The sequence below is a fragment of the Nematolebias whitei genome, chromosome 16 (assembly GCF_014905685.2).
Source record: "Nematolebias whitei isolate Nwh7 chromosome 16, NemWhi1, whole genome shotgun sequence".
Lineage (NCBI taxonomy): Eukaryota > Metazoa > Chordata > Actinopteri > Cyprinodontiformes > Rivulidae > Nematolebias > Nematolebias whitei.
In genome coordinates, this window is record NC_056513.1 from 27,555,373 (window position 1) to 27,577,990 (window position 22,618).

Consider the following 22,618-nt stretch of genomic DNA (forward strand, 5'->3'; position numbering starts at 1 on the left):
TTTTTTAGATTTAAATATAAATGTTTTTGTAGAATCTGGTTCATCAGATTTAATTCAGGTCAGTTTATTTATACAGCGCCAAGTCACAACAGAAGTCGTGTCAGGGCACTGAACAGAAATATTCATATATAAAATATGTTAACAGAAACATTCATATATAAAAATAATAATTTAATATTATTTATCTGAGGAGCAGACTGCTTTGAGTAACTCATTGCAGAACTCATTAGCAGGACTTGGATTCTGGACACGCCTCCAGAATCGGTCCTAAAGTGCAGGTGCAAATCCAGGCTGAGCTGAACCAGGCTGTGCAGGGCTGAGCAGAGTTGGGGCTTATTAGGGGCAGTGCAAAAGGGGCATTAGAGTACAATACAATACAGTGCTGTAGTTGTGGTTTGTGCCAATTTAAAAAAACAGCAGAAAAATGGTATCAGAACTTGCAATGGTGACAGTCGATTTGCTGATGTGTTTCATGCAAGTTGTTTGGTTCTTGCTGTTTCCAAAGCCAATTACTCAGGGAGAGAAATTTGACTCAGTGGCCGAGTTGGTTTCGAACAGACAAATATAAACGAGAATACTTACAACTGTTCGAAACATTTCTTTGGAGGGAATGGGCCGACGGAGTAGCACACTGTTCCCATACCTGTGACTGTGTTCCCTAAACAGGTATGTCCATAAATCCATTATAACCGCTTTGCCATTGATAAGTGGGACTTCACTCTGCTCTCATTTCATCAGTTCTTCTCAGTTGTAGGCGGTGGTGGAGTCTACAAGATACGGGGGTATATGGTGTATACCCACTAGAAAAGCTTGAGAATTTCAGTATACCTACTTAAAAGTGCCCAATGATACATAACATATCATGAGGCATGTGCCATTGAAACGTTAAATGGCAGGTAAATGACTCCATAACAATCTATCGGTTTGCAGCGCTTGCTTATTACATTCGCTTATCCAGCGAATTATTATGCAATTAATACTTCTGTACTTGCTACTTAATACTTTAACATATTTTGCTTTGATACTGTTATAAATTATATAACATGTTTTTAATACAAAGACAACTGTTCTACAAAGTTTGTTGTTCATTTATTCAAATTTAAGCATCAGAGAAATTTCAAAATATTCAATATGCTTAAAAATCAAAATAAATTGATGATTACATTGTACTAACCAGTGTATTTTTGTTTATAAGCACAGTATACCCACCACAAAAATGCAGACTACACCACTGGGTGTAGGTGATTTGCCACTGTGATCTGTTTCCCCATTCTGTGAAGTGGGTTCAGTGGGTGGTATTGTAACAGGTCATCGTGTCTGAGCCACTCCGCCTGTCGCAGGCCTTAATCGCACTATAACTGATTTCAGTTTCTTTAGCCTATCCTAGCACTGCTTATAAGTCTGGGTGTAGGGAAGCTGTGCCACCATGTCTTATTATCTCTGTAAATGTGCAGTCCGTCAACACGACCAGAGAGGACGTGGCGGTTCAGATGTAGTTTGCAGTTTTGCTGGGCAGGTCACAGTTCTTAACCCAGTTTTAGTAGTTTCTACAATCTCCTTAGATGTTCTGCTTGATCCCAATGATTTAACCCTTCTCAAACAGACTGACATATTTTCCACAACAATGCGATGTGTCTTTCTTTCCACAAGGTTGTTTTTAAGAAATGAGAAGCAACTTATTGCACCAGTTGGTGTCAAATAACTTGTTGCCAGCTGAAAGATAATTGTCCACGCAGTAATTATCCAATAGGAGGCTCGTACCTATTTGCTTGGTTAAATCCAGGTGACAACTTTTTTTGGCCAGGCAGTGTATGTGTACACATGTAGCATCTATATTAACTTCTGTAAACACAACATGCTGTGTGTGACATCATATCTTCTTTGGTGCATGCAGGTTACTTCAGGGCCTTATAGAATTTGCAATGGAGTCTGATGGAGGCCACATTTAAATTATAATATGAACGATCACACAAAATCCGATCCAAGCAACAACAACAACAAAAAAAAAAAAATCTAATTTGAGCATTCAGACATGCAATGTGAACAAAGCCTAAGATTAGGACAAAGGAAGATTAAAACAATATATATACGTTGACCTTTTTTTATATGTATCCATTTTTTCCCCAGGTGAGAAATCACTCTCCCACTGTAAACAAACCTGTGCAATATTGGCACCTATTGGACTTGAGTGTGAAACTAGAGACCCACAAGTCCAAGTCTGTCGTAGAGTTACATACAATCATGTGAGTCTCAGTAACTGTGCTCACAAACGCTGTAACCATAATGAAGTTTTTACAGAAATGAATAAAACAAAAATGGCAAAATTTAGAATTTAAATAAGGTTTTAGAAAACTAATGCTCTTCCATTAATGTGTGTGGTATACACACATAGTGGGGTCTGGCTGAGCACTAAAATTTTTGTTCATGACCTAGTTTTTGACATTAAGCTTTTATTAGATAGGAACTGAGAATATGCACAAAGGAAATAATGAGCAGAGAGAAAGAAGCATGAAGACATGAGAATTTGTAGTCTAGAGCAGAACTGGGAACCTTAGGGTTTTTTGTTTTTTTTTGCATCAAGTTAACTGGTTATCAAGAACATATGGAGGGCTCTGAACGTTGGTCTCTGTTGTCTTTTCAGAGTGTAAAACTCTGTCAGACTCAAACATTTTACTCATCAGGTTTACGATGAAGAATTACCATTGTGTTGCTGCTCGCTGCTTAGCTGCTCTGCATTACAAATTATTACACAGGAAATCATTTGGAAGTGACGCACCAAATAAACAGGTAACATTTTTTTTTTTTTTCCATATATGGTGTAAGAAATGCATGCAACCAGAACCAGCAGATGACATTACTGAATAAAGACCAGGCCTGTTTAGATTAGTTTGAACTGCAGATAAAAAATTTTTTTAATGAACATTTGCACCACTGCCTTTTATCGAGTTTAATCGGTTCTTCTCATCCTGAGCATTTCATTGTACTGTTAACCCTGTGTTAACCTGCATATGACAAACACAACTTGAACTTGTAGTGGTGGCTCGGAGGTTAGAGAAGGTGGACCTGTGATCGGAAAATCGCCGGTTCAACTCCCAGTACCAATAGCATCAAATGTGGGTGGAAAGGTGAAGCCCCCACACCCTCATTTGCCCCACTCTGGGCCCTTGAGCAAGGCCCTTAACTCCGATCATCTGCTCCCCTGGGCACCCTAGATGGCAGCGCTCTGCTTCACACAGAGGTAGCTCAGTGGTCTGTGATTGCATCAGGAAGGACATCCGACGTAAAAACAATTGCTAAGTCTTCGAGCGTCTTAGTTTGCTGTGGCGACCTGTGAAGAAGGGAACAGCCGAAAGAAAAACAAAAGTTTCTGCGAGGTATAAAATGTCCTAAAAAGTCTTCATTTTTAATAATCTCAATTAATTTGTTTTGTGTTTTATTTCTGTCGGAGGATTGTAGATGCTATGATTGTATAACAAAATACAAGTCCCATTATGTAGCTGCTTTGTTGAGAATATTTTACTTAAATTCAGTTTCCTTGCAAAAAAACAAAAACAAAACAAAAAAATCTGGTTGCTTTCCTGAAACTGATTTGTTGTATATGTTGAATGATTTGGAAACCGCTTCACTAGAAGGCAGTACAATTTATTGCTTTGAAAGATAATTTCACACAGACTGAAGAATTATTTTGGAGAAAAGATGAAATGTTTCAACAAAGAACGATCCATCCACAGGACCTCACTCAAACTTGTTAGATAATTTTGCACACTTATTTTTTGTACTTCATTTGAATAAATAGTCTTTAAAAGCTCGTAAAGTCTCACATTCACCTGCCTGGAATATGTAGAAATTATGTGTGTAGATTATGACTGTCCATTTGCACTAAATATTTGAGATTACACTAATAAGCGTACATTTGTCTTGGTGATCTTCAATCTCTGAGCACATCTGAAAACACACATCAGTTGTAGTATGCGTCACCTTCACATAATAAATTCATTTCTTTTCAATATTGCTCTTAATTACGAGTAAAGCCCATTAGATTAGGAAAATGTGAAAATTGATTATTTTCCAGTCTCACAGTTATTAAATGTCAAACAGCTGGAAAGTCTGTCTAAACATCTGTTCATTTTTAAGAACTCACAGTTGGTATTTACTTTTGTTTATACCATCCCTGGCTCTCTAAGCAAGCAAATTTATCTGGCTTATCATGGATTCTCGTGAGCTTGATGTTTTCTTTTCTTTACTTTTTTTTGAGAGGGGTGTCTTTAAACCAGCTTCTATATTTCTAAGATGGAATTACTTCTCCGTGTATTAACCTACTGTTAAGTAGATTACACCCAAATGTCCAACAGCTAAAGTATGGAGGGCTTAGGTTACAGTAATGATCTGACAGAGGCAATATATTGACTGCTAACTTATTTTTACATAAAAAAAAAACCTAACATAAGAACAAAAAGTATCAGAGTTGGGGTTGCTGGAGTAGAGCTTTTTATTATCATGCAAAGTGTAACATTCATACTGTCAAAGTTGCACAGAGAGAAATGCAGTGACTGTTTGTATGGATTTGATTTCACAGCGTGGTTGAAGTCAAAAATGATTTTTATTCAGCTTTTATTTGCTAGAACCAACTTGTTGCTGCCAGTATTAAACTGCATACTTTTTGTACTTTTCCCCCTGAAAAAAAAAAAAAGAAGCTGTTTTAAATTCTGCTTTCAAACTGTCTCATATTGGACTGACACGAGTCTGCTCCATTATTACCATAATTTCCGGTCTATAAGCCGCTACTTTTTTCACATGTTTGAAACTCACAGCTTATACGATGCTGCGGCTAATTTATGGATTTTTTTTTAATGGGCTAACAAGCTTCTTACCAACAAAACATTTACCAGTAGTCTCGTCACTCCTGGGTGCTCACATAGCTGTCCAATACACATCTCTCTTGGGAGGTGGATCCTCGTGACTCAGCGAGACGACCTGTATAAATAAAGGTTAAAAAAAATCTAACCAATGAAATTACCGAACAGGTCACAGTGGACCAATGAAAGGGGACTTTAGTGGTTTTAGTGCACAGGAGGAAGATGAACACAGCGAACAGTGACTTTTCCTGGCAAACTACTGTATTATTATTATTATTATTATTATTATTATTATTATTATTATTATTATTTTAACCAGCCGTGTTAAAGGCATTGTTTAGAAAAGAACATTTACTCTATGCATTTGTGTATGTTAAAAAGTACATATTTAATTTAAAGTAAAAAAAAATATTTCTGTGTAAATAGCTCATGTTACAACATGAACACCAGTGGCTTATATATTTACGAATTATTTTTTTAATTTAACGTGCGCTGCTTATATTGGGGTGCGCTGTATAGTCCGGGAATTACGGTACTTGTGTTGTGTGACTGAAGAAGCCAAAACCTTTTTTTAATCCTATATAGGGCACATGAACTTATCCAGTCCATGCTCAAATCAGTCAGTCTCCAAACTAAATCTAAAAAATGTTTTTCAACTTTTAAAATAATATATAATGTGTTGTTATTGATTTGTACACACACACATTATGACATACATTTCAGCATAAATTGTTAATTTCTGATCAGAGGAAAGGACGGCCACATCTGTGATGGTGACTCACTGTTAACATGCAGTTGCAAGTGTTGCGTGGTATTTTTTTTAAACCAGTAAAATGTTGCTGTGCTCAGTCAGGGGTCAAGAGAATGAACTTTAAAATCCCATCGTTCTTATCTCACTACTCGGGCTTTCCTGCTTTCTCCTCATGTTCCAGACTCTCCTGTGGTTTGTTAACTCGCTGATGAACCCTGAGATTGTAAACTTACTGCTCTTTGTGTCTTTGTCCTCAGAAAGAATCAACCCCTGGAGTAGAAAGAATAAAGAAAGAAAAACAGAACTGTAAGTAAACATTGTTTGCAGGAACATATTGGGATTCAGGAAGTTTTGTTTGTGCGTGAAGGTTGCAATCATCGAAGTACTTATCAGTTGTTATTAGGCCTAAGTGTTGCGGTGGTTCAGTGGTCATTTTGCCTCCCCAGTTTTGATCCACTTTTAAAATCAATGCCAAGCTTTGAAGCTGCTCTGGATCCAAGTTCTTTCTTAAAACTTCACAAAAAGATTTTCGGTTGTTGAGCTGAATACAGCACCTCAGACTGAGGAAGTCTTTCGGATGAAAGACGAAACGTATCTACGTTTTTTTTCTTTGTTTTGTTTTTTTTTGAATGTCCAGAGGACCAGATAGAACTTTTTTGGCTTTTCGGTTGTCTTTTTTTATTTTTTAGTTTCTCATCAATCTTTTTTTTTTTTTTACAGTATGCAGAAAATTGTAAAATCAATTAACATTTCAACATACAGTTCATTACAGCAGGTTAAAGGTGCACAAAGTGCTCCGTAATACTAAAGTTAAAAACAAAACGATAAAAAAATAACAGTGCTAATAAGTATTAAAAGCCTGCCTTTGGAAATCTGCATGTCTTCAGAACAAAAGAAAACAAACAAAAAAGGAAACTGAGAGAATGATTTTATTTTTTTAATAGTTTCCAAAAGTATTCGATTGAAAAAAACAAAACTATAGCTACAAAATAAATTAAAAGACAAAACTATGCAAACTTTGATTGCTGTTTTATTAAATGGGATAAAAGAGATTAGAACGTTATTAGGGGGAGTGGTGGCGCTGAGGTTAGAGAATGCGAGCCTGTGATTGGAAGGTCGTCCGTTCGACTCCCCGGACCAACAACATTAAAGTGTTGGTGGGAAAGGTGAGGTACCCACACCTGCCTCCACCCTCATCGGCCCCTAACCCCCACCATCTGCTCCACCGGGTACCCTAGACAGCAGCTCTCTGCTCCACACAGAGGGCTGTGGTAGCTCGGTGGTCTGTGGCTGTGGCAGGAAGAACATCCGGCGTAAATATAATTGCCAAGTCTTCTGCGAGTTAGTTTGCTGTGGTGACCCCTGAAGAAGGGAGCAGCTGAAAGAAAGAAAGAAAGAAAGAAAGTTATTCCTGCCGTGCACATACAGAAGACCACAACTTGTGTTTTATTGTTGGTCTCGCAGGCAGGATGCAAATCTTTTTAAAAAGTTTTCAAAGAAGAAGTTACTGGAGTTGTAATGAACAAACCAAATGAGGCGTCCTATAATTCATTTGACTTTTGTTAGGAAAAAATTGTGAATGAACTTGTCCAAAATTTAAAGAAAAATTAAATTATCTGCTTGAACTTATTAGTTTACATACAAGGAAACAACTTTTAACTGTAGCCCTAGTCGCATGGGATTAGTTTTACCCAGGGAACACATGCTATTTGTAATAATTACAGATTGTCTGTGTTGCTAATCCTGCGAATCGGCCATTTCAGTAATTTGTAAATTAAAAATTCCCCTGCAAATTACCTACTATATTTTGCTGAACTCCGAGGTCCTGTGATAATACTAATCCAATGTGAGTAAGCATCACCGGGATTTGGACATAAATGGGTGGGATCTGATATGTAATGAGGCGTTTTTTGTTGTTGTTTAAGCAAAATCATTTGAAAAATATGGAACAAGGCTATTGCTGATTCGTAAAACCACATCAAAGCCTGAGACTGACCCAGCCCGCACATGGACCGGCCTGGTCGTGACTACGCAGCGCGTTAACATTATATCCGGAAGATGTCTGTAAATTTCAGCTAAATCTCAGGCTTTGGTTATCCCGTGCGAACGTGCCACATAAAAAGCAGACGTTGGGGAATTAATTTATTTATTACATGTGATCCCTAGGTAAAATTAATCCCGTGTGAATATGGCTTTAGATGCACAAATTATTTTTGTTAAAGCACATTAAAGCAAATTAAAGTTTGATTAGTGAATATACATTATTATGAGGAAATAATTGTGAAGCAGACTGAATGCACTGAATTTGGTGTGTTCTGTATACTTTTTTCAAAACTGTTGGGGCGACTTGCCCAAGTGTGCAGTATAAGTCATGAATAATAGATTCTAGGCCTGCGCTGGTGAATTAAAGGTAAAGTGATAGTGTGTGGCCTTACCTTCTCTGGCTTGCTGCTGCATTTTTAAAAATGTGGATTGACACTCGGATGTCAAAATGTTAGCCTTGTTTTCTCCCAAAAACTCTTTAGTCTGGGGTCAGGGTCTGGAAAGAGGTACATTTGATACAGTTTGAATAATGCAAGATGCTGGTTTGGGTTTTAATTTTCATCAAAGTGCAACTTCCTTGTTTCTAAGTGGCATCATCATGTCATGCTCCAAGACATGGAGGTCTGATAAGACGGCTATTTATAGAGAATAAGTAGATACTGTTTGTTGTCTTTTAGTGGACACAAAGCAGCAAGAAGAACAATATTGAGTGATTTCCTAGTTGTTTGTGCAATTATTTATGTAGCTATCTACAAAATCTCACTTTTTATGTGATGCTAAAACGTTTCTTTTACAAAATGAGCGTTAAATTTGTGTGCATGTTTATGAAGCATTCTCGCTACAGTATTGTGATCCATTTTTCTTCCATACATTTTTCAGCATCTTTCTCAATCCACATTTTTTTGTGCTATTTCAACAAATTGTATATCAAAATGTTCAGCTCATTCAGGATAAGGGTGCTATCACTTTTCGTAACTTTGTTAACTTTAGCTTATTGAAATATTTGGCATTTTCTGCCTTTTTTTTTCATAGAAAATGAGGAGCTCATTTTACATCCTTCAAATCTTTAGATCTGTTTACAACTTTACTGTTCACATTTTGTTCTGCTTCAGCTTCTTTCGTCTCCCGTGTGCAAATTTAAACTTTTTTCAGCTACTTTCAGCTACGTTCAGCTGTTTTTCAGCTGTTTTATGATCCTTTCAGCTTCTTCCTGCTAACTACAGCATATTTGTGCTTCTTCTAACTTCTTTCTAATTCTTTCTAATTTCAGCTTGTTTTGCTACTTTCAGCTAATTTCTTAAAGTTTCAGTTTTTTTGCTTTGCTATTTCAGCTAGTATTTAGCTGTTTATGCTAATTTTAGTTTTTTCAGCTAATTCCACATTTTTTGCACTTATTTCAACTTTTTTCAGCCTAATTCAGCAAAAATGCTCTCTCCACTTCCTTCTGGTGATTTAAGCTTCTTTCTTCTTTTTTATCTACCTTTCAGCTGTTTTTTTTGTGCTCGTTTCTGCTTCTTTCAGCCTAACTGGGCAAATGTGTTTTTCTGCTTTCTTCTGCTAAGTTAAGCTTGTTCTACCTTTCCAGCTAACTTTTTAGCATTTTTTAGCTAATTTAACAGTTTTCACATTAATTCACATTTTTCGTGATAATTTCTGCTACTTACAGCCTAATTAAATTTTTACACTGTGCGTAATTACTCACACAGAAGGTTGAGTGATGAAATGTTTTTTTGTGCAAGCAGGTGCTTCATGTTGTGTCTGAGTGGACCCAGTGAGGCATAGACTACATCCTGCTTCGCCTTTAACCCACTACCGATAGCCTTAAAGGATGAAGCCTATACAAAATAGAACGTTGGTTACGTACTGTAACCCCAGATTCTATGAGTATAGGCGCAGCCCTTTAAGCTCTGGGCTTCACTGGTTCGTAAATGGCTGAAGAAAAAAGCTATTTGGGAGCCGATTACCCGGTCTTACCTTAATTTATACGGACCGGGGATGAGGCACACACAGTAGGTGGGCGTGGACTAAAGTTTTCAGTGCAGTACTGCGCGTGAAGGGATAAACCCACTAGCGACAGCCTTAAAGGGCTGCGCCTACACTCATGGAATCTGGGGTTACAGTACGTAACCAACATTTTTTCCCCCCTCATACTGATGAAGACAAAGGTGGATGTCATTTTTGTCTTAGATATAGTACAGGGAGAAAACATGGACAAAGATAAGGAGTCGTTTTCTGTAGCTGATGAAAAGCCATGTATTAACAATTATTATTTTCATTCCACCTTTATTATATTTTTTAGACTATAAGGCATGCTTAAAATCCTTAAATTTTCTCAAAAATCGACAGTGAGCCTTATAATCCAGTGCGCCTTCTGTATTAATTCTGGTTGGGCTTACTGACCTCGAACCGATTTTTTGTGGTTATTATGAATGAGTTGAACAAAGTTTGACTTATCTGTTTTGTTTCACTTAATGCGGCTTATAATCTGGTGCGGCTTATATATGAAAACAGACCTGGTTATTGATATTGTACCTTATAATCTGGTATGCCCTATAGTCCAAAAAATACGGTAGTCTCATTGAGCCTCGGGGACTTGTTTACAAGAGAGACCTTTTATTATTTGTCAATAATAATAAAAAGGTAAAACTGACTCAAAACCAGACTTTTAAGGGATGAAGTCCAAATCAGCACTATAGAAACAAGTTAGCATTCTTGTTAAAACTACAAAAGATGCCACTAAAACATAATGATTCGTTGTCTTTTATACCAGAATAACCCCCACCCCATTTTTTTCATATATAAATTTCATTTATTATACCATTGATATTTCAAGAAAATAAACTATAGTGTGGAAATATTTGTTTTATAAACCCCTTGCTGGTAATTACAATATTTAACTTTTAAATGCTGTAATTGTTTTCCCTGTCAAACAGTGCATTTATCAGATTTTTATACATAATTCCTATATTAAATTATATTTTTACAATGAAACTAAGCCACAACCAGCTATGTAAAGAAAATCTTACAGAAAAACAAAGCAAATCTTTGTTTTTTTTAACTATTAGAAGACCACAATACTTTTAATACACGTATTTAGACTCTTTTACATAAAAATGTTTTTGTTAATATAAATTAATACTACCGCACAGTAAAATCTAAAATAAAACATTTATAATAATAAACACTTGCATTTTTTTTTTTTATGTTAATGTTGAATTTTAGCAGCTAAATTTAAGAATTGATCAGAAATGTTCCTTTAAATTTCACTCTTGGAGCTGTCAGATGCACACACGTTTATTATGTTAAACTTTAAAAATAGTTTTTACCAAGTATTATTTATTTGATGTACTAGTCAACATTTTGAATCGTTTAAAACTCAAAATGTAAAAGCCAAAGCTAGCTTGCAGGCTTCTTTTATTTTAGCATTTTTTCCCTTTATTGCCAGCTGTTAAGACAAGTCTCTTATTGACTTTTCAAATCCATTTGTTGACTTTTAATTTCAAAAGCTTACATGCATGACATTTTTTTTTCAAAGTATTTAATCATGTAATCTGTGTTTCTAACCCAGTAAAACACAGAACACAGATTGTAATGGAGCACAATAATAGCCATTGAAGCAACTATACTGTTCAGGACTTGTTTGATAAAACACCATTGTACAGCGCAGTAAGAGAATTACTACAAACACAACATGCTGAGGTTTTCTGTACTATAAGCTCAGTCTGCACGGCTAAAGTTTGATTTTGCTGCTCCCTCTAGCTGCAGAGTGTAAGATTTGTGTCGGGTCTTCCTGTGAGACCCTGTGTCATGGTGCAGCGAGTCTCCACTTTATGGATCAATACTGAAGCAGTGAGCTGACACAGTGAAAAGCAATATTCATAAATAATTAATAGGGACCTGTTTCACCCTGCTTTGTCTATAAGTCATGCGCAAGAAGATAAAACTGAACATTTTTCTATGCTTGATGCATCTGATGACAGATTAAACCTTCTGTAGGTTGGTTAATGTTGAATGTTGTAATAAAACCCTTTATAGAGGTATTATCATGTCTCCACTCACTATAGTTTTTATAGAAGATTTCTAAAGACCAGAAATGGGCGTCTCTGATTTGGTATTCATTTCTTAATCAATGAGAAGTTTGTTTTGAGGCGATGGCGGCCCGGTGTTTTAGGCTGTTTGATAATCTCAGCTAGCTGCTTCTTGCTTTGTCACTTCCATCAACAGCATGAAGGTGTTCCACTAAATGCAGATAAAAGGTCTATATATATATATATATATATATATATATATATATATACGTGTATATATAATTCTAACAAAAATAAATTCAGTAAAGCAAATAAGTATTTGGTTCACCATAATATTAGTGCACACTTCTTTAAGAGGTTTTTATTTTTGTAAATAGGGATCCTATTTTAAGTGGTTCCACATAAAAGTACATCTTTTCAATGCAAAAGGTGTGACTGCTAATAACTACCATAAGTTTAGATTTTTTTTTTTTAGATAATAGAAGAATTGTGAGTTGTGCACTTTCTAACAGTTTAAGTGTTTATTCACTGTTATAAAAATAAAATTGATTTGATTTATTTTTCATTTATTACAACAGAAATGTGGCAATTTCCCCACATTTTTTTATTAATCAATAAAATAACAACAAAAAAGTACCGGTAAGTAAACCTAAAAACTTTAACATTTGACTATTTACAAAAACATATTCAAGTAATTTAACTTAAGTTTTATTCTAGTTTCTTAAAAAAAAAATATATATATAATAAATTTCACCTTCAAATTTTTTTTGTTTCACTTTTATATGATAAATATTCGCCATAATATAGAAATCGGTGCCAGATTTGACGAATATCTTGATACCTTATTTTGATTGTTTGCAAAACACATACTGATATTCTATTTTTTAAGCATCCTTGTTAAGAAATATAAAACTATTTATTTAAAGGCAAAAAGCATTTTTACTAAAGAACAATGGTTGCCGTTTACTAAAAATACGATCACCACCCAGCTCAAACACCTAGCTGTAACTACATTACTGTGACAAATATGATTTTAGACTATTAAGATTATACATTAGCTATGCATCAATTTCCTTTTCTATTTTTGAACTGTGACACTGTTGACATTTTGTTTAATAACTTCTGTATCTGCTTCTATAGCTTATTGGTTATGGCAAAAACCAAGCACTGTAAAACTGTGTTTTTTCAGACATTTCATAGTGCTTCATGTAGCTATGGGACTAAAAGTATTCTAACTTGATACTTAAATCTGACATCTTTACAGAAACTGTTTGTAAAATTAAAACCATTCCATTCTCACAAGTGAAGCCGTAGATATTTGCAGGACACTGGCTTCAACAAATTTGTCAACAAAAACACAAACTGGGGGAAACCTTTTTCTTGAGATGTAAATAAGCAAAAAAATCCCATGTTCCAAGTTGGTGTCATTAGTAGGAATGTCATGCTTCAACATACTTTGATACTATTGTTTTGTACTTTGCAAACATAATTTCATAATGAAGCAGATATTATATATTTTAACATGTGAATTTCTGCTTAGCTCGTTTCTACTGATCAGTCTCTGCTCTCTGAAATGTGATTACTTTTGGCTTTCTGAAGCCTAAAATGGCAAAGACCACAGGCCATACTTAAGGTGTCAAAATAACAGTTTATATATATGTGAGATCATCGTGACTGTTTTTACCTCCTGTACTCAGACTTTATGAATACTTGTAGTTAACCTAATTTTCTTGTGTTCTTAAAGGTGAAGACATTTGGTTTGGATTAGTCAGCAGCAGTGTTATGTGTGTGCTATTAATAATCAGAAGTTGCGTTTCCTTTAACAGAGGACCATGTCTTTCCGTTTTGTCATTGTGTTGTTTTCTTGCTGTTATTGCTCCTCCTACTTGTCCTCTCTTCCTCTTTAGCCTTTCTGGCTTCATCGGCTGTGGCAACTATTTAGCGTTTGTTCTGTGTAATATGCATTTTCACTTCCTGCGAGATGCCTCAGTGAAACATCAGTGATGAGGTGACCAGAAACACTAATGCTTATACATAAGGAATTTCCACAAAAATTTAGTTTCATTAAACACTGAATGACTGTGATAGAACTTAATTATAGAAAGTAGAGGGTTTATTTTCAGCTTTTTTTTTTAGTTTTTCTTAATCATTTGGATTAAGAAAACTGATTAAGAACTGTCACTATTTAGATTTGAGCTTTTAAGTACCCATATAGTTAAAAGATTATTACATTAAGCAGTGCATTCAGTCCACGGTGACAGATTATTACCATAATAATCCTGTCTGCTCTCCTGTCTCCTTAGCCCCTCCCCCCACTATATCCTCACTGTATCCTGCTTATCAGTCCTTCCAGTGCATACAGAGTGGCTTGGATTTCTTGTAATATTCGGTCCACGGCTTCCTCAATTAACAGAGCAACTAGGAGCTCAAATTTCACATGGGGAAAAGCACTTTCACTGGCAAGTTGGAGGAGTTCAGTCTGAGCGCTTTACCTCTGGCCGCTGGAGGTGGTGGGGTGTACAGCGGTGACAGCAACACTCACAGGGATAGCATCCTCATTGCACAGCAGTCGAAGGCAGTTGAGGGAGCGGGAAGAAACGGATGGAAATAGTGGGAGCCGGAAGGGAGTGGTGGCAGAAGCGGCGTCCTGTCTGGCCGTTGCCATCAAAGGAAGGTGTTTTGTGAATGGAAGTGAGTTCAGCGGTAGTGGGGGTTCTACAGCAGGAGGCACTGCTCGGAAACGACAGGCAGTACAGCTGATGGAGTAGAGAAAGTGGGAAGTGATCATGAGGGACATGCACTGATAAACTGTACTTCCCAACTCATGCACAAAGGTGATCTTCTACCTCAGTACTATGCTGAGTGTAGATAAAACCAGCCCTATCTTTGACGGAGTACCTGTGGATCAGCACCATGTGGAATACATTACAGCTTTGAGGACAACTGAGGGTAAACTGTAAGGACAAGGAAGTAGCTGCATCTTACAGCAAGTCTCTTTTTCACCACTCATCTTACCTCGAACAGCCGGGCTTCTAATGAGTAAGTCGATGTGTGGCTGTGGCTGCAGCATCATCTCCTCCCTGATGAAGAGACTGGGCCGCACGGTGTGCTGCTCAGATCTCCTCTCCTGCAGCCACACTTCAGAACAGCTGCAGCGCCTGGCCACCGGCTGCCCGCCTCGACCAAAGGTAACAGTGCGTAGCTCCGAGTGGCACTGCTGCATTGGGGTTGTGCCTCTCAGCAGGAATTATTGTTGCAAGAAACATATGGCATATGAGAATATACTGCAAAGAATGCCCTGGTTGTAAAGTGCGGTGTCCTTTTTTTATTTGCGCCGGCTATGTGAAACAGTTTTTCACGTAAAAGAACTATGCACCCAAGAGAGAAGAGCAGTAATTGATTCTTTAATGGAATCAGGTGATTTAAAGGCTGTCCTGCTGCCTTGACAACAGTGAACTTGCTTTCAGTTTGCACATCCATCCATGTAAGTGGATGCCTTCAGTCTGCTTGTGGTTTACAGTGATTGCTGCTCTTCCTCAATGAAAGGAAACGCTTTTTCTAATGGATCACGGGAAAAAAAACAGCAAACACCATTGTGGGTGCGTCTCTGAGCATGTGCTGGCGTTTGAACGAGTGTCTGCTCGGCTTCCGTTGCTTGGCTGTAGCTTTTAGTATCGTCCCTGTTTTATTAAATGTTGTGCGCGTAACTTTTCAGTAGCAAGCTGGCACTCAGTGGGATTTAAGCTCCCTTTTAGAGTCTTTCAGGTAATATAAAATCTGTTGGAAGAGATAGGTTTTTTTGCTTTCCAAGAAAATGTCCTCTTGAGGTATGATCATAAGCCACAAAGGGAAATGTTGTGGTATTATCGAGCTGTTGCATGGCAACAATTCGAAGGAAAATAGATAATGAGTGACAGTTCTAGGGAAGGACTAGTGCTTATAGACAAAACCATCATATAGTAGATTTATGTTGCATCGAAGAAAGCCTCCCAAGCTTTCCTGTGTTGAAACGTGAAAAATTATTCTCTCTTTCAGCTCATGGATATATTTCACATTCTTTTTTAGAGAATCACAAAACAACTGAGTAAAATTGAGCCATCACTTGATAGAAAATGAATTATACTAAAAGCAGATGTTTTTTTGTTCCTGTTTGATTTACAAAATCTGTAAACAGAACTAGCACACAGTGTAGTGATGAACATTTTACTCAGTACCTTTTGAATAGTAACATTCTAAATGTTTTTAAAAGCTTTCAGTCTTTTGTGACACATTTTGAAACTATTCTGGAGGCAGATTCTGTCCCTCAGCTTGTACCCACTTCTTTGTATTCTGTCTTCATCAGTTTCCTGCTGTTAATATTGTGGAATATAAGTGAAGCCTCTATGCATCAGCTGCTCAGTTTATTGCAAACTGATGGGTAGTTTGAAAACACCCACTGTTTTCTCTGCTCTCTCCAACTGTTTTGTTACGGTCACATTGGTTTGATTTATTGCTGTCATTTGGTGGTGTTGGGCTCTGTTTTCTAAAAGTTTGTTGCTTATTCTCAACAAAATTCATGTCCTAGATATATTCAGTAGTTTTAGTTGACCTTGCTTGCTGTAAGTCAGGTTTTAACCATTAAGAAATATTATAACTAAAGACAGGAGTCGCACGACCTCAAGTCAGAAGTTGAAGACACATGGGATAAGTGCTTTTTACCAACTGGCTGCATTACAATTTATAACCCTGCCCCTCCTTGTAAACCAATGGGGCATTTTCCCAACTAGAATATAAAATACTCTTCTGCTGATTTTTCTCAGGTGTTGGTTTATGTAGGTTTACCTTGTATGTTCAACAAACAATTTTTCCTTATGTTTAGCTTTAATTACTTATTGATGCTTTAAGGAATGTGTCATAGTACACTGGTTGACAGTGTCATAGCCTGTAAGTGGTTTGGGAGGAGGCTTCTGCCTTGTACACAGATGCTCGCTCCAAAAATACATGTCAGTGAACAAAAACACCAATGGCTTGGATTCATTTTTGATTAAGAAAGGGCAGAAACATTTAATTCATTTTTAATTAATGTTGATTGTTTTAATTATGTATAAAGCCAAAAAAAATTGCTTTTCAATTTGTTATATTTATTCTAATTCTTGCCCTTTGTCTTGTGATAGCCAACTCAGTATAGTTGTAAAATCCTTGAAAGATGTACCTCTTTTCTGTATCTTAATCAACATGGTACTTGAGGCTGGTGCTACTTGAACCATGTTTCTGGTATCTGGTTTATACTGAATCTTTTACCACAATTATATTTTACGTTGGCTTTAAATAGTCCTGGAGATTTTCAGTTACTTCCTTCCACTTCAAAATCATCACAGCTATGGCTGGCTAGATTGCACTTCACACAGCCTCCACATAGTCTACGGGTTTATTTTTAAACTGTAGTAGTGGTAGCCTTGGTTGCTTTACAAAAGACTGTTTGACAGGTAACAGAGTATCTAAAAAACCTTTTTGCACATTTGTATACTGTATGTACACATTTTATTTTACGTTATCGTACAAAAATGTCTCAAACGCTGTCCATATGCAGTTAGTGATATAAAAGACAATTGTTTCACCTACAGATGGACCAAAATGTGCTTCCTGCAGTGTCCCATTTTTAAATTCAAAACACAAATTTGTCATGAAATTCCTATCCTGCTGTAGCAGCTATACCAAGAACTATGCTGCAGTACCACTCTGCGGGCAGTCAGCACACATTGTCCATCCGCCCATCCATCCATCCATCTGTCTGTCTGTCCATCCATCCAGCCGTCCTTCCATCTGTCCTTCCCTTCCTTCCAGTTGCAGCAGCTTGAGCAGGGAGGCCCAGACATCTCTTTCCACAGCCACCTCTTCCTGCATTTTTTGGGGGGATTCCAAGGTGTTCCCAGGCCAATCAATAGACATAATCTCTACAGCTTTCCCGGGGTCTCCTCCCAGTCGCACATTCCCAAAGCACCTCCCTAAGGAGGTGCCCAAGGAGCATCCTTACCAGTCAGAGTCAGAGATTCTTTATTGTCGTTTCGCACCACATGTGGTACATGTGGTGGAATGCAATTATGTACACAGGGTCCCAGTTACATCCAACAATAAAATGTAAAAGAAAAACAATGATAACATCTAAGATATGAACTAAGACTAAAAATACACTAAGCACTAATAGCATAAAAATATTACGTCGAACAGCAGCACGAACATTAGCATGAGTCTGTGTGAGCAGATGGGCACGCATGAACACATCACATGAAACAGATCAGCAGCAACATTGAAACAGATCAGCAGCAACATGATGTGATTTTTCAGAGATTCATGAATCTAACAGCCTCAGGATAGAAGCTGTTCCTCAGTCTAGTGGTTCTACACTTAATACTCCTCAACCTCCTTCCTAAGAGGAGCGGGGCAAAAAGTGTATGTGCTGGGTGAGTGGGGTCCTTCATGATGCAGGTGGCCCTCTTCCTGCATCTGGAGGTGTAAATGTCTGTGATGGTGGGAGGCTAACTCCAACAGACTTCTGTGCAGCCTTCACCACTCTTTGCAAAGCTTTTCTTTCTGCAGCTGTGCAGCCTCCATGCCACATGTTGATGCTGGAGCACAGGATGCTCTCCACTGCACACCTGTAGAAGGAGGTGAGGACTGAGCTTCCCAGTCCAGCTCGTCTTAGCTGCCTGAGGAGTAGTCTTTGCTGAGCTTTCTTGATCAGGCTGGTGGTGTTGTTGCCCCAGCTGAGGTTTTCATTCATGTGTACACCCAAGTACTTGTAGCTGGAGACCACTTCCACCTCAGATCCTCTTATGTTCAGGTGAGTGTAGATGTGTTTGTTCCTTCTGAAGTACACGATCATCTCCTTTGTCTTCTTCACATTGATGTGAATGTTATTTTCTTTGCACCATCTCTCCAGTTGTTCCACATCTTGCTTGTAGCTGGACTCAACATTGTTTGTGATGCATCCCACCACTGCTGTATCATCTGCAAACTTTACAATATGACAGCCTGGATGGGTAGCTTCACAATCATACGAGAGCAAACATGAGCGGGCTCAACACACATCCTTGAGGAGAGCCAGTGCTGAGGGTTATCGTGGAGAAGGAGAAGTTGTGGATCCTCATTGACTGTGGTCTGTTTGTTAAGAAGTCTATTACCCAGTTGCAAATGGAGGGGCTTAGTCCTAGTGTGAATAGTTTGTCCATCAGGGTTTGAGGGATCATGGTGTTAAAGGCAGATGTGAAGTCCACAAAGAGCATACGGACGTAAGAGTCTTTCTGCTCCAGGTGGTTGAGCGCAGAAAGACTTTTTCATCCGTATGCTTACTAGATGCCAGAACCACTTCAGCTGGCTCTTCTCAATGTGGAGGAGCAGTGCTTCTACTTTGAGTCTCTAACTGAACTTCTCACCCTATCTCTAAGGGAGAGTCCAGCTACCCTGCAGAAGAAACTCATTTTGACCTCCTGTAGCCACAATCTCATTCCTTTGACCACTACCCAAAGTTTATGGCCATAAATGAGGGTAGGCCCATAGACTGACCAGTAAACAAGGAGCTTTGCTTTACAGCTCAACTTCCTTTTTACTACAGTGGACAAGTACAAAGCCCGCAGAACTGCAGACACTGCACCAGTCTGTCAATCTCACATCTCATGCTCCATTCTTCCCTCGCTCGTTAACAAAAAAAAAAAAAACAAGATACTTGAACTCTTCCACTTGAGGCAGAACCTCACCCTCACTTTGAAGAGAGCAATCCACCCCATTTCGACTGAGGATCGTGGCCTCAGATTTGAAGATGCTGATTCTTATCACAGCCACTTCACACTCAGCTGCAAACCGCTCTATTGAGAGCTGAAGATCATGGCACGATTATGCCAACAGGACCACATCATCCACATATAGCAGAGATGGAATCCTGAGGTCACCGAGCCAGACTCCCTCTGCCTCCTTGCTGCACTGAGAAATTCTGTAGACGAAAGTTATGAACATAATCCGTGACAGCGGGCCCTGGCGGAGACCAACTCCCACCCTGAAGGGGTCTGACTTGCAGCCAGCAATGCAAACCAAACCCTTGCACTGCTTGTATAGGGACCAAACAGCCTGTAGTAATGGTCCCTCATATATAGACTTGATGGTGACCACTTGAAGATCTTAGTGAAGGTAAAGAGTCGGTCCAGAGTTCCACAGCCAGAACGGAACTTCTGGATCTGAGGTTCCAACCAATGATTGGATTTGCTTCTCCAGTATCCCTGAATAGACCTTACCAGGGAGGCTAATGAGTGTGATGCCCCTATAATTAGAGCACACTCTCCGCTCCCCCGTTATGAAGAGGGGAACCCCCACCCCATTCTGCAAATCCTGTGGCACTGCCCTTGATGTATGTGCAATGTTGCAATGGAGTGTCAACCAAAATGGCCCCACAACATCCAGAGCATTTGGTAAGCCAGGGTCAGAGTGCTAATGTCCCTATTTTCGGCCACTGCCTATGGCATCATGCACCCAACATGTATGACCCCTCTTACAGGTGGTGGGCCCACTGGAAGGCAAACCCATGTTGCTTGTTCAGGCTGAGCCCTACTGGGCCCCATGGGTAGAGACTCGGTCACTAAGTGCTTGCCGATGAGCCCCTTCCCCATGCCTGGCTCCAGGTTGGGGCCCCAGTAACCCATGTCCAGGCAAGGGACATTGAGCTACTTGCTGCTTTCTGTCCCTAAGAGTCTTCAGTATCATTCTTTGTCTGCCCTGTCACCTAGGACCAATCTGCCTTGGAAGACCCTACCAGGGGGAAATTACAATTGCCCCTGACAGCATAGCTCCCAGGCAGTGTTTCCCCTACCATTATTCAAGGAGTGCACCCTGCCCTGTCAACAGAATCGAGCACCCTGTCTACCAAATCCTCCACCCCCACGCAGCTCCGCCACTTCCATACAGGGAGCAGAGATTGTAGCACTCAGCGCAGACTCCAAACTGTGCACAATACAAACATAGCTTTCCGTTAACCCCACTGTTGACTGTCGGCACTATAGCACTAAGCTAATCAACCCTTGTCCTCCACCACGATAAGGTGGCGATTCAAAGAGGAGGCAGAAATCTAAATAAATGGCAAATAATTAACCCTGTCCACTTTTAAGAAAATATAACAAAGAAACATGTTACCAGATGGAGTTACATTAATGACTTAACAATAGTAGAAAAAACATGCATAATTTGATTCCTATTTCATTTTTTTTTAAACGTACAATGATACACAAAAGCGTAAACACATTACAGTGCCTTGCGAAAGTATTCGGCCCCCGTGAACTTTTCAACCTTTTGCCACATTTCAGGCTTCAAACATAAAGATATAAAATGTAGTTTTTTTGGGAAGAATCAACAACAAGTGGGACACAATCCTGAAGTGGAATGGAATTTATTGGATGTGTCAAACTTTTTTAACAAATAAAAAACTGAAAAGTGGGGCGTGCAATATTATTCGGCCCCTTTACTTTCAGTGCAGCAAACTCACTCCAGAAGTTCAGTGAGGATCTATGAATGATCCAATGTTGTCCCAAATGACTGATGATGATAAATAGAATCCACCTGTGTGTAATCAAGTCTCTGTATAAATGCACCTGCTCTGTGATAGTCTCAGGGTTCTGTTCAAAGCGCAGAGAGCATCATGAAGACCAAGGAACACACCAGGCAGGTCCGAGATACTGTTGTGGAGAAGTTTAAAGCCGGATTTGGATACAAAAAGATTTCCCAAGCTTTAAACATCCCAAGGAGCACTGTGCAAGCAATCATATTGAAATGGAACGAGTATGAGACCACTGCAAATCTACCAAGACCCGGCCGTCCCTCTAAACTTTCATCTCGAACAAGGAGAAGACTGATCAGAGATGCAGCCAAGAGGCCCATGATCACTCTGGATGAACTGCAGAGATCTACAGCTGAGGTGGGAGAGTCTGTCCATAGGACAACAATCAGTCGTACACTGCAAAAATCTGGCCTTTATGGAAGAGTGGCAAGAAGAAAGCCATTTCTCAAAGATATCCATAAAAAGTGTTGTTTAAAGTTTGCCACAAGGACCTGGGAGACACACCAAACATGTGGAAGAAGGTGCTCTGGTCACATGAAACCAAAATCGAACTGTTTGGCCACAATGCAAAACGATATGTTTGGCGTAAAAGCAACACAGCTCATCACCCTGAACACACCATCCCCACTATCAAACATGGTGGTGGCAGCATCATGGTTTGGGCCTGCTTTTCGTCAGCAGGGACAGGGAAGATGGTCAGAATTGATGGGAAGATGGATGGGGCCAAATACAGGACCATTATGGAAGAAAACCTGTTTGAGTCTGCAAGAGACCTGAGACTGGGACAGAGATTTATCTTCCAACAAGACAATGATCCAAAACATAAAGCCAAATCTACAATGGAATGGTTCACAAATAAATGTATCCAGGTGTTGGAATGGCCAAGTCAAAGTCCAGACCTGAATTCAATCGAGAATCTGTGGAAAGAGCTGAAGACTGCTGTTCACAAATGCTCTCCATCCAACCTCACAGAGCTTGAGCTGTTTTGCAAAGAAGAATGGGCAAGAATTTCAGTCTCTCCATGTGCAAAACTGATAGAGACATACCCCAAGAGACTTGCAGCTGTAACTGCAGCAAAAGGCGGCGCTACAAATTATTAACACAAGGGGGCCGAATAATATTGCATTCCCCACTTTTCAGTTTTTTATTTGTTAAAAAAGTTTGACACATCCAATAAATTTCATTCCACTTCACGATTATGCACCACTTTTCTTCACAAAAAAAACAAAACAATTTTATATCTTTGTTTGAAGCCTGAAATGTGGCAAAAGGTTGAAAAGTTCAAGGGGGCCGAATACTTTTGCAAGGCACTGTACATATATATACACACTATATATATATATATATATATATATATATATAT

At 38.7% G+C, this 22,618-nt stretch overlaps 1 protein-coding gene across 1 annotated transcript in view; it reads left to right on the forward strand.

The window, feature by feature from the left end:
• The window catches only part of fbxw7 (F-box and WD repeat domain containing 7), a 131,931-nt gene that overhangs the window by 19,375 nt on the left and 89,938 nt on the right, over positions 1 to 22,618 (forward strand). Inside the window, exon 3 of the mRNA XM_037689953.1 lies at positions 5,865 to 5,913. The gene's annotated coding sequence lies outside the window, so the exon portion shown is untranslated. The remainder of the gene's footprint in view (positions 1 to 5,864; positions 5,914 to 22,618) is intronic.